Source organism: Nelumbo nucifera, chromosome 1 (assembly GCF_055504915.1).
Source record: "Nelumbo nucifera cultivar China Antique chromosome 1, China Antique-T2T, whole genome shotgun sequence".
Taxonomy (NCBI): Eukaryota; Viridiplantae; Streptophyta; class Magnoliopsida; order Proteales; family Nelumbonaceae; genus Nelumbo; species Nelumbo nucifera.
Genome location: NC_142649.1, coordinates 160,427,985 through 160,441,026, shown reverse-complemented (window position 1 = coordinate 160,441,026; position 13,042 = coordinate 160,427,985). Strand labels below are relative to the sequence as shown.

Genomic DNA, 13,042 nt, shown 5'->3' with positions numbered 1-13,042 from the left:
TTAGACAAGTTGCTTTTGATAAAGGGTTCCTAGTAGATAAGGGCAACTTTTTGCCCTGAATATCAATAAAAGATAATATTTTTATAAAATAACAAAAATAATGTAACTTTTTTGAAAAATATCAAGGAAGGGCAGTGAGACTGTTCATCGTCTTCTTTTGTTTCACCAACCTTCTGTTTAGCGCAAGTCGTGCCGGACTGAGACAAAGCCATTAATAGCAGTATTGCCCCTTCGCAGCTTACTATGGTTCGGTAAACCAAGTTATCCTCATAGATCTACAAAAGAACATCCATCGCGACTTCTTTTTGTCTCTATGTCCCTACCTTCACGATTTCTACCAGTATGGGGATGCTGCCTTCATCGACCAAACCGATTTTCGCATCCGGTACAGACCAAGATGCTCAACACAAAAGCCGCTTTATCTACCATACTGGACTCGAGACCTGCCATTAATTCAACAAGTGGTTTCATGATCCCTGCTTGAATAGCTCTGACTTTGTTCTCCTTAATCGAACACAACGAATAAAGAGTTGTTAATGTGTCCTTTTTTCCATGAGAACCACTGTTCTCCAGTAGGTATACTAGAAGTGGGACGACACTAGACCATCCAATTACAGTTTTGTTCTCCTCGATCTGCGAGAGGCAAAGCAGTGACACTATTTCTCTTGAAGCTGAGCATCGGAAGAGGAGACAAGAGAGATTAGAGGCCTTACAGCCCCAGCATGAGCAATCTTGAGGCGATTTTCCTACTTGTTCTTGGTGAGGAGTCTAAGCTCCATGGTCGCTTGCCTCTGCAGGTCTAGCGAGCCCGATTCGAGATCGGATACAAGCTGATGAATTAGATCATTGGAATTCTAAGAAGTGCAGGCCACCATGAGGCGACGACTATGCGCGGAGGTGGTTGGGAATTCACCTAATTAATTGTTGTTGCAGTGACTGAAAGCTGAAGATGAATCATCATCGATTCTTAGATCACCAAAGCTTCGTCCCAGGTAAGTAAAATTCAAGGAAATTCAGGCCTCCATCACCAGAGCTCAGCTACTTCATCAAATGTTGGTCATTGCATCCTGGCTTGTTACCGGTTTATCACACACTAGCTCCGCACCTGGCAGGGTGTATTGTCCAACCACCTGTTAAAAACAATCACAGAGGTAGAGGATAGGAATGGCAATGGGTAGGGTACTCGTGCAAATTGCCCTACCCATTCCTAAACCCGCCTCTGTATCCCTGATTCCAAACCTATCTAACTTTTCCTTTTGAATTTCCCAAATCCGTTAAACCCGTCACGACCCGTCCCACCTATTAAACCCCTTGACCAAACATTTTCTACTTAAAAAAAGTTTCTTAATGCTTATAGTATACATAAAATTGAGTCAACTAATAATAGCGCCAAATCTCTTAACATTACGTTGAGCCACTAAGCCATCTTGCCTTTTGTGTTATTTAATGAAATAAAATAGATTTTATTAACTTTTGTGTTCATTAAAATAATAAATGCATGCATATGATTAACAATTCTAACTAAAGATTAAAAGAAATAATATTTAAAATTAGCATTTTATAACTAAATGAAATAAACAATCTATGAAATCCAATTTTACATAAAATGATGATTTTAATCCCAAAAAATTTATACAAATAAAATATTAATAATGAAATAATTATCTCTGTCCTTAAAATTTATAAATTTGTGTATGATATATAATATAATATCTTCATATTTATGCATCCTGGGTATCAAGTATCAGATACCCTAAAGTCAAAACCCAAACCCGTTTGAAACCCTATAGGGTTTTAATCTAAAATCCCAAACCCTATTGGGTTTTGATAAATGGGTCCTATTAGAGTCGGGGTGGGTTGGATACCTAAAAATTCCCACAAAATTGCCATCCCTAGTAGAGGAAGAGGAAGACGATGAACATTGTCATTGCCCTTCTTTGATATTTTTCCAAAAAAAGTTACCTTATTTTATAAAAATATTATATTTTATTGATATTGAGAGTAAATAGTTGCCCTTATCTGCCAGAAACCCTTTGATAAATCAAGATGTGACTATCTTGTATATATAGTAACAATAACAGAAATGAATTACAACTCCTAAATTTAGGAAGTATTTCAATTTTGAAATGCTTCCAGTTCCACAACAATTTTAGAATCCACGGTTGTTGGTTGATGATCAAGTTTTTGAAGATTTTGGCATAAAATTCGTTGAATAACCATGTTTATAAAGTCGTTCCAAAATTAGGTAAGCCATAAGCTTCAGGTACCATTAATTACTATTCTACCTTTGCGTATGGGGCATTAAACAATACCAAACTTCCATTTTCAGACTTATTAGGCAGTTGACGTTGATGGGGTAAATAAGCAAGCAGTCCTATTTAAAGTTTTATAGAGGGAAAGATGATGTTATGTGCAAGTGGGCCTATCTCTAAAGATGCCTTTTTTGCTAACTAGGTATGTATATTTGTTCGTTCCAATATAAATGCAAATTCAATTCTGGCAATTACCAACTTTGGGGAGGAGATTATTGATTAGTATATTGCGTATCACCAAATAACAAAACAAAAAGATGTCAAATACAAGTTTATCCGATATAAAAAAAAAGGTTACCACAAAAGTTTTACATCCAAAACTGGTATTATAAAAGATGTGACCAATTAATCACAATTTACAGGGTGTTTTGATTGGCCAAATCTCTTATGAAACCATATCTTTCTCTTGCTGATATCAAAGCTTTTTCCTATAAAAAAATAAGCATGAAAATGGTTTCTTCCATTTTTATACACTCTTAACTTTTTTTTTAGAAGGCACGCACTTAGCTTTCAAAAAGTGCAACCTACACCTTTTTCATTACAGTTTCTAAATTCGAATGAAAGATACAAGGTGGTTTATTTAAGAACATCGGTGGTAATCACTCAAATTGAGGTGGTTTGTGCATAGCTAGCCATGGTTGTTAGAAAGATATTAAAAAAAAGAAAATACTACAATTTTTTGTTTATTAATTGAAATAAAGCACTCCTCCCCCTTCAGTCAAAGAGTTGACTCTTTATGAACATCTAAATAAGCTATTCATTTTAGATTGTTGTTTTCCCATCTACCTCATTCCACAGCTTCAAGAATAAAGGAATTTGAATAAAAGCAATTTTATAAGTAGGATTTATAATTTTCGGAAGGTTCTGCTTTACTTTGTTTTTAATTTTCTTTTGGGTAAATTGCTTAAACCTCCTCTAAGGCTCAGTTTGGAAAGAGTGCAAATGCAAAAATATGTACAGTATAAATACATATGAGATAATATAGAATACAAGGTTTTACACTCTACATATTTGTATTTGTATTGCTTTCAAACTAAGCCTTAAGGTTTGGTAATTGTAATCACCTCCCCTAAACTTTTTAACATAGTTGCAAGTAGACCTCTTTTGTTTGAATCCTCTAAAAAGAGACATGAAAATGTCCAAAATACCCCTACAGTTGCTTTTGACAAAAATGTTTATTTTTCAAAGTTTTTATTTATATGAATGGCTAGCCCAAACCCTTCCATCTCTTTTCTTAAATTGAATTATTTTCCAATTTTTCCCTTCATATCAATAACTGAAAGGTAAAGCTGCAACTTTAAATTCTCTCTTTTTTTTTTTTTCTTTTGTTGTTTATAAAGTTTGTAATTCAAGGTTCAAAGTATCGATACGTATCATGTCGATGGCTTCCTGATACACCTCTCCAGGGGTTTTATTGGGTCAGGCACTGGTTCAGAGTGTAGTCGGGCATTAAATCGACCCATCTGAACCGTTTAAAAAAAATAAATAAATAAAACCTACTGATATAGGCTGACATGTTGGCCTGTGTCGATACTTCGAACCTTGGTTTGCATTGTTTTTTCTTGTAGAAACCAGCCTCAATAGTAATTGCATAGGTATTTTGTACATTTTTGTGTTTTTTATTGGAAGATTATAACAGAGGGGATCTACTTGTGACTGTATCAAAAAGTTTAGGAGGTGATTACACTTACCAAACTTCAAGGTAGATTTCAGCAATTTACCCTTTTTTTTATACTTAACCCTTTTTTTATTACTGATTGTGCTGCTATACGATTCAACAAAGGCATTTCCCAAATTGACAAGTGGTTCATGAAATTGTTAATTTCTGCAACTATTGCGAATCTGTTTTTAAAACTATGATGAGTCTTCATGTTTGTCCTCGTAGACACTCCATTTCGTTACAATAATTTTATAATGAAGATAAACTATAAAAGCATACGAATCAATTGTTGAATAGAAGAAGAAGAGATAATTCCCAGGTCAAACTATTGAAATACCAAGATCAAAACAACAACAAATGCTTAATAATCTTATCAATTAATTCAAAGATTTTTTTAATAAAAGGAAATCGTACGTGCTTCGGTATCACAATTTTATTCTATCATCCTGTGTCGCCAGATTCCATTTTAGGAACCCTAAAACTTAAATTTTCATTCTCTTGGCATTAACACCCTCGTTTTATTCTTTTGTTTTTGGGCACTAAGCTTCGTTTTGTTCAATATCACAGTTTATTGAACCCCTCATAAACCAAACTTGATCATAGCTTATCCTCCATGCATTATATTGTTGCCGCTCCGTTTTGCTTTCTCTACTTCCCATCTGGCCTTCTCACATATGCCATCTATCACTCCATTTACAAGAGCAATTGTTATTTCATTGTTACAATAAGATACTTACGTTATTTATGTTATCCTTTCAATCGTAGAAATTTATTAAATAAAACATAACATGTGAATAGAAATTTGATTAAACAAATAAACAAACATTAAAATATGATAAATGGATTTTAAAATTAATGATTTCCTTTAAAAATCCTGTACGAGGTTTGTAAAAATTTCTTTACCTTTTCTTTTTCTACTTTTTCCTTCAAACCAAACACAATCTTAAATTAAATGACAGCTCCAACTCCAAAAATAAATAAGGAACCTCAAACAAAATTATATAGGTAACCTTCAAAAGGATGGGGGATTCATAAACACAATATGGTAATTCAAATAAAATAATTAGTATAAAGGATTTTTAAATTATAAATTAGACTTGATTTAATTATTTAATTTAAATAAAAAATTAAAATAGAGTTTAAACACGCAGACGTGGGCGTTTGTAATTGGCGGGTACACTCGTCCAGTAAACCCATGGGTGCACATAACGTGGACTCAGAAAAACGTGAGAGAAAAAGTATGACCGTTGACCGAGATAAGAGGGGAGTATATGCCGCCGAAGATTCCCTCGTACAGCTATACTATGGTGATGCAGTTAAATAGGTAACCAATCCCCCCCTCCCCCCCTATTTCCCTCCATCCATAGCACAACCAGCTACCCATCTCTCTCTCTCTCTCTCTTTCTCTGTTGTATCCAACAGCGACTCAAGAAAAAAAAAAAACAAAAAAGAATTGGTGAGATCCCTCTTCTCCCTCGTATCTCTCTTGTTTGATTACATCACTTTCCATGGCTTCCCAGAATTTCTAATTGACGTTCAAACTTTTCTTCCTTTAATTCTATTATTTAATTAGATTTAACGTTCAGACTTTCAGTATCTGATTTTCTTCTTTCTTTTTTCTTTCTTTACTTCTGCCATACATGTGAAGAAGGTTGCCATTATCTTCAAATCCAGACTATCTTTTCCTGCATCCTATCTTCTACTCAAGTTGGTTGTCATTCTCTTTTTTTTTTTTTTTAAATTTAATTTGAATAGCCTGAACACGATCTTTTTCTTTTTTTTTTTCGTTTTCTTTCATGGATCATCTTTATATTTTCAGTTTAACTTTGTATTCGAATGCATTGCCCCATGAGTCGGTTACATCTGATTGAATACAAGTAAAAAACAAAAGTAAATAATAATCGCTGATTTATGGAATAGTCATCGCTTGACGGCTTGAGCTTGAATACTATTATTACATTTAACTTTGTTTTCTGATTTTTAAATCGAAATCTTGCTACTAGTTGAAGCTTTGTTGCCTCTCTGTTTCTTTCTTGCCTTTTTCCATATCAAAGACCGAAGAGTCATATCCCGCATTTCTGAGTACTTTCTCCGATCTGGATGACAAAACAGAGCCTTCGTAAATAGAAATGTTCATTGGTTCGCAGTTCATACTCTACTTGCATTAGGGTCAAGATGATCTTTTAGGTGTTTTTTTTTCGATTTCTTGTAATTTCTTGATGTAGGTTCGTTTTTTAATATTTTTCTAATTCCTTATTTTTGGTACTTAAAGATCTTTTTTTTTTTGGAATTATTTGGTGACGAACAGTTTCAATATTTAACTTTCTTAATAAATAAAATAAAAGGAACTCTGTTTCTTTTTTTTTTTAAATTCAAAACAAGTCAAAAAGGTTAAGTTATCGAGATCATCTTTTTTGTATTTTTATCTTGTCTGATCTTTTTTTTTTTTTCTACGTGAAGTCAGTGGCGGGTACGTGGGTTTGGAACCCTTCAGGTCGAGATGGATTTCTTGGTTTCTTCACTGTAATTTTTCTTGTTGAATGAATCTTCATTGGAACTCATGTTGTTTGCTAGTGCTTTTCCAGCAGTCACGGAGCCTTTTGGTCATTCTAGAAGATAATGGAGCCCTTACCTCTTTTGTATTTCTCTATTTGTTCCACACCTCTTGCTCTGCAACAATCCGATCTGCTCTTCCCACTTGTCCTACCACTTTTGAGATAAATTATCATCTTTATTCACCAAAGATTTGGAGCAACAGGGGAAGCATCGAGGCAGATCAGATAGATTAGCAAAAAGATTCCTCTCCCAAATAACCCAGGATGCCCTCTAACCTCTTGCTAATGAACCCAGAATTTCTAGGATCGAGCGATCCTTTGTCTCATGTAAATGGAATCATACTTGTTTTTCTTAGAAATCATGAGAATCACACCGAACAAAATTTTATTTATTTTTTACTGTAATCATGTTTTGCAATACAGGAATCTCTTTTTCCAGGATTCTCCCCATCGCGTCTGCTTCTCTAAAAGAATCTCCCTTCTTGTCTTCTATAAGGAAAAATAAGAAAATTAAAGGAAAAGAGAATTATATGGCTTTCCGCTTTTGAGTTATTATTATTGTTAAATTTTTTTCGATGAAATTATCCACTCGTTGTTATTTTCTCTTTTTCTGGTCTCCATTAACCATCAATGTCACCAACAGTGAACCAATGTTTTCAAAGCAGAAAATATACATATGATGCTTTTGTCTTCTATTAGGCTCCTGGTCTTTCTGATAGCTACCTTTATTTATTAAGTGACTCGCTTGAGTTATAACCTGAGTGAACTCGGTCTGGGTAAGATTAGATTCTGATCTGTGTTCTGTTCACCTATTGTAATTTTGTAGAAGCATTTCTGGAACTCTTAGAAAAGCGCAGAGGCAGACAAAGCTTCCCATTAGCGTAGGAATGGCTGGGGGGCAACTGCAGGTGCTTAATGCACTTGATCAAGCGAAGACACAATGGTACCATTTCACTGCAATCGTAATTGCGGGCATGGGTTTCTTTACGGATGCCTATGATCTGTTCTGCATCTCACTCGTCACCAAATTGCTTGGTCGAATATACTACCATGTTGATGGATCGACTAACCCTGGAAGCCTGCCTCCCAATGTGTCAGCCGCTGTCAATGGCGTTGCATTCTGTGGCACACTCGCCGGCCAGCTTTTCTTCGGCTGGCTCGGTGATAAGATGGGTCGTAAGCGTGTCTATGGTATGACCCTCATGCTCATGGTGATTTGCTCAATAGCTTCCGGGCTTTCATTTGGACAAGACGCAAAAGCTGTGATGGCCACCCTCTGTTTCTTCCGCTTCTGGCTCGGATTCGGCATCGGTGGTGATTACCCACTTTCTGCCACAATCATGTCTGAATACGCCAACAAGAAGACTCGTGGGGCCTTCATCGCTGCCGTCTTTGCCATGCAAGGCTTTGGAATTTTGGCCGGTGGGATGGTGGCAATTATCATCTCTGCTGCATTCAAGGCCAAATTCCATGCCCCAGCTTACGAGGTTGATCCAATTGCTTCGACTGTGCCACAGGCGGATTATGTCTGGCGTCTTATCCTAATGTTTGGTTCATTGCCTGCTGCTTTAACGTATTACTGGCGTATGAAAATGCCCGAGACTGCTCGATACACCGCCCTTGTTGCTAAGAATGCAAAACGGGCGGCGAGCGACATGTCAAAAGTCTTACAGGTTGAAATTGAGGCGGAGCAGGATAAGGTTGAGAGTCTGTCGCAAGACACTTCCAACTCATTTGGCTTGTTCTCCAAGGAGTTCCTTCGTCGTCATGGGCTTCACCTGCTGGGAACCACCATGACATGGTTCTTGCTGGACATTGCATTTTACAGTTCCAATTTGTTCCAAAAGGATATTTTCAGCGCAGTTGGATGGATACCTCCGGCAAAGACGATGAGTGCACTTGAAGAGGTTTATAAAATTGCAAGGGCACAAACGCTTATTGCTCTGTGCAGTACTGTTCCAGGGTACTGGTTTACGGTAGCTTTCATTGATAAAATTGGAAGGTTTAAAATTCAGTTGATGGGTTTCTTCTTCATGACGGTGTTCATGTTTGCATTGGCCATTCCCTACCATCACTGGACCCTGAAGGATAACAGAATTGGCTTCGTTATTATGTATTCTCTGACCTTCTTCTTTTCAAACTTTGGGCCTAATGCCACTACATTCGTCGTGCCAGCGGAGATCTTTCCGGCCAGGCTACGGTCGACATGTCATGGTATATCAGCTGCATCTGGGAAGGCTGGGGCAATGGTTGGGGCTTTTGGCTTCTTGTACGCAGCGCAGCCGCAGGACAAGACAAAGACAGATGCAGGGTACCCACCAGGTATAGGGATCAGAAATGCCCTAATCATGCTCGGTGCTATCAACTTCTTTGGTATGGTGTTTACTCTGTTGGTACCAGAGTCAAAAGGTAAATCGTTAGAGGAGATGTCAGGTGAGAACATAGAAGACAACGGAAATGGTAGAGAAGACTTGGATCAGCAAGCTGCTGATTACACTAGCAGTACAAATCCTGTGTAATTTAGTCCCGGCTCATAAGCTTTTCTCTTTTAGCGTAGGATCATCAAAAGAAGGTCTCTTGTTATGTGTCAAAAAAAAAAAAGGTGTCTTGTTTCTTCTTCTTTTTTGATGCTAATCTTAGTTGTTATTCCAAAGAGTTCAAACTCTGCAGGGTCTCTGTGACTGCACTGCTAATATGGCAAATTATAAGTAAAATTTTCATCTCATTTCTGCCCATTCTCCCTTTGAATTGTGATGATGCTGGATGATAACTAAGCTGCCAACTCATATTCCGGTTAGACTGAAAAGAATTTCTCCCCTCGTAGTCATGATTGATTCACAATGTAGATGGATATTCTTAATTTCTTCCGTCGTTCCCATTTGTTGTCTTGGTATGTTGAAAGTGGAACGCTTTATTTTTTTCTGATTTGTCATTTAGAGCGAGTGTTGCTTTGAATTGAAACTCAAGGGTCCCGCTCCCCCATATTTTGGACTTTATACTTAAAAGCATGGATGCTATGCTAGTGCTGCAATAATTTCAGTCTGCTGGAAGTCATCATTGTTAATGTTAGTTTGGTTTTTGTCGGGTTACTTGGCTTTGAAACGTGTTTCCCAGTTACCCAGTTTCCTTATATTGGTTGCCAACTATATTACTTTGTCCATTTGCTTAAATTTCTATTACTCATCAAATCCTGTTTCAATGTCAGTGAAGATCCATAAATTTGGAAGGAGTACAAATACAAATATCTACTGTATAACTACTTACAAAATAATACACAACACATAACACAAGGTATTTATATTATTTCCAAACAGAGCCTAAGACTTTAGTTTTACACGTTTTTCGTTGATATAGGTTCAATTTCAACAAAGCTTAGTTTCTATTTACTCTGCTTTGGGTCGAAACGTACAGACAAGCCTCGGGTCCTCACAACTCACAAGACCATCTTCACACCATCCTCAGCCGTGCATCTGAAATATCACATAAGAAAACATACAAACAATTACGAAAATATTTCTAATACATGGCTATAAAACGACTGAAGACTAAGAACAGTTTGTGAGGACTGAAATCAAACTCACCCCTAATGAGATCGGATTTGGTCCTTGCCATCTTCACAGTCTTTTACAGCCATCCATGTATTGGGAACATCTCTATATCACGTGAACGGCTGTAAGAAACTTGAGGATGGTGCAAGGATCAAATATATTTCCCCTAATTGATTCAAAATAAATAAGATATTCTTAAGCTGTGTTTGGTTTAAAAGAAAAAGTAGGAAAAGGAACGGAAAAGTAGAAAAACCTTTACAAACCTTATATGGGTTTTCTATCTTTCATTCCCTTTCTCTATGTTTTCCTTCAAACCAAACATAACCTTAAAGGTTAGGAAATTGACTTATTCACTCCTACTGTTTAGAAATTAACTTAAAGTATCCCTAGGTTTTCAGACAATAGCATTCCGTTATAATCCATTTACATGTGACACCGTGTGACATATAATTCTTTTTAAAACCCAATATTATCCTTACCAAGAGGTATGAGATCCGAACCTAAGTTGACATTCTTCCAACAGTGGGGTTGAGAGGTATTTAGAGGTGTAAAGTGAGTCGTGCCGGGCCGGCACGGCACGGCCCGTGGGCAGCCCATGTAAAGTGCGGGTCGTGCCATGTTGGCCTGTGGGCCATCACGCCCTCCTCGGTGAAAAGATTGGGGGTCAACCTGACATGGCCCATGGCCCAGGCCCGTGCATGTCGTGTTGCGGGTTTGGACCGGGCTGGGCCGTGGGCTTGGGTTGTGTCGGGCTGGGCCACAAGGTGGGCCTTGGGCCTAGGCCAAACCGGACTAGACTGATTTTTTTACTTTTTTGTTTTTTTTTTGAAAATTTTAATTTCTTTTCTAACTGAAAGTGTAAAACTAAAATATTTAACTTTCCTTTGAGCTATGGAAACTATTTAAAAAATTAAGAAATGAGAAATGAGAAATCTAACACATAAATGAAAAAAAAAATACTTAACCAAATAAGAATGATGGAATAAAAAATTGGAAGAAAAATAGGAATTTTATTTCATTTAAATTTGAATGATACAAATTACAAAAACACAAAATTACATTTAAAAAAAATAGAAAATAATTTAAATAAAATTAAAACAAATTTTACAATAATTTGAAAAAAACCGAGATTAGTAGATCATGTGTCATGGTGGTGAGAACTAGATAATTTTTTGAATGTTCACTCCACCATGCTAAAATATCAAAATTATTTGTTCCCTCACTTAAACTAGAAAAATTTGCTTGTAAATAAAAATTAAGTTTAGTAAATGAAATTGTTGTAGAAGTAGCAGATTTCTGCCTTCTACTTGTTCAATAAAAAGGTTTTTATCTTCTACTACTATGTTCAAGCTCAGAAGTAGAAGATGTTGTACAAGTTGTAGGATTATTTCCTACTGCTTCAGATTCATATAAACTGTACATTTCAAATAATAAATTATTAATTTCTTCTTTTCTATTTCTAATTTCAGTATTCATATTTTCACAATATGTTTCAAGTAAAATATCTAAACCATCTTTTCTAATCCTAGGATCTAATATTGTAGCTAAGCAATAAAGGGGAGAAATGTTCTCCCAATATTTTTTAAACTTATTTTCCATTATTCCAACAATACATTTAAATTGTGGATTATTTTTATATTTTGCAAAACAATCACTAATCACCATTAATTGATAAGGTAAATTACAACTATTTGGATAATAAATACCTGATAATTCATTAGTTGCATCATAAAACTGTTTTAAAAAATCTCTTATACAAACCGTCATTTCACAATGTTCCTCAAATATAATATCATTAGGCATTTTTGCATTATAAAAATCACTAAGAATGTGCTTATGAGAATTACAACTTTCTAACATAGCATAAGTAGAATTCCATCTATGTTTAACATCTAATATAAAATGTTTATATTTTAAACCATAATTTTGACATAAATATTTAAATTTTTGTTTTCTTGTCCCTGAACTTTTAATATATATAATACAATTTATAATTTTACAAATATAAGTAGAAATAATATTTAAAGTATCTTAAATACATAAATTTAAGATGTGACATGCACATCTAATATGAAATAATTTACCATTTAAACATAGTTTTAATTGAGATTTTAAAATATTTATTGCAGAACCATTATTGCTAACATTATCAAAACTAATAGAAAATAATTTATTTTCAATTCTGTAAGCATGTAAAGTATTTAAAATGCTTGTAGCAATAGTTGGGCCAGTATGTGGCCATTCAAGCCTAATAAACTTAAAATTCTTTTATTTCAAAGCCAATTTTCATTAATAAAATGACCGATAATACAAATATAACTTATGTTAAAATTAGAAGTCCAAACATCAGAAGTAATTGCAACTTTAGAATAAAGGTTTGATAAAAAATAAATTAAATCTTGTTTATATGAATAAAAATTTTTAAAGTATATGATCTAATAGTATTCTTAGAGATATTTTTATATTGTGGATTTACAGAATTACGTAACCATTTTTCAAGTTTAGTATCTTCAACTAACAAAAATTGTTGTTTTGAATATACAGTGTATTTTGCTAATTTTGTCTCATATTTTTTTGTGAATATTTAAATGTACCAACCCCCCTCTCAATTTTTGTTTGTGTTGTATCTCTCTTCTTCTTCTTTTTCTCATGTGTGAGCAAATATCTTCTCAAATGGCCAATACACCCTTGATACAAAAGTTAATGTCTTTTCTACATTTTTGGCAAACTGCTCTTTTTCCCTTCCCCTCAACATCCTTTATTCTAAATATTTTCCAAATCGAGCTACTCAACTTAGAGGCATCAATGCTAACACTATCATGATGCGACTGAATATCGTCAATAGTGAACAGGTTGGGGAATTGGTTTTGGGAAGAGCCAGCCATTTTTTTTAAATTCTAAAAAAACAAAAATTAATTTAATTTGATTTACCCGGATTGCGAGTTTAGAATCCCAACTTGATTTCAA

The 13,042-nt window shown here is 35.1% G+C and overlaps 2 pseudogenes across 2 annotated transcripts; one reads left to right on the top strand and one right to left on the bottom strand.

Annotated features, from left to right (window-relative positions):
- Positions 1-1,001, bottom strand: LOC109115651 (uncharacterized; annotated as a pseudogene).
- Positions 1,002-5,319: 4,318 nt separating this feature from the next.
- LOC104610022 (inorganic phosphate transporter 1-4 pseudogene) lies at positions 5,320-9,262 on the top strand (annotated as a pseudogene). Of its 2 annotated transcripts, none has more exons than XR_016080507.1 (2): positions 5,320-5,428; positions 7,354-9,262. The product of XR_016080507.1 is annotated as an inorganic phosphate transporter 1-4 pseudogene, transcript variant X1 (transcript). The 2 variants fall into 2 exon arrangements; XR_016080508.1 differs by lacking the exon at positions 5,320-5,428 and adding an exon at positions 5,474-5,679.
- The last annotated feature ends 3,780 nt before the right edge of the window (positions 9,263-13,042 follow it).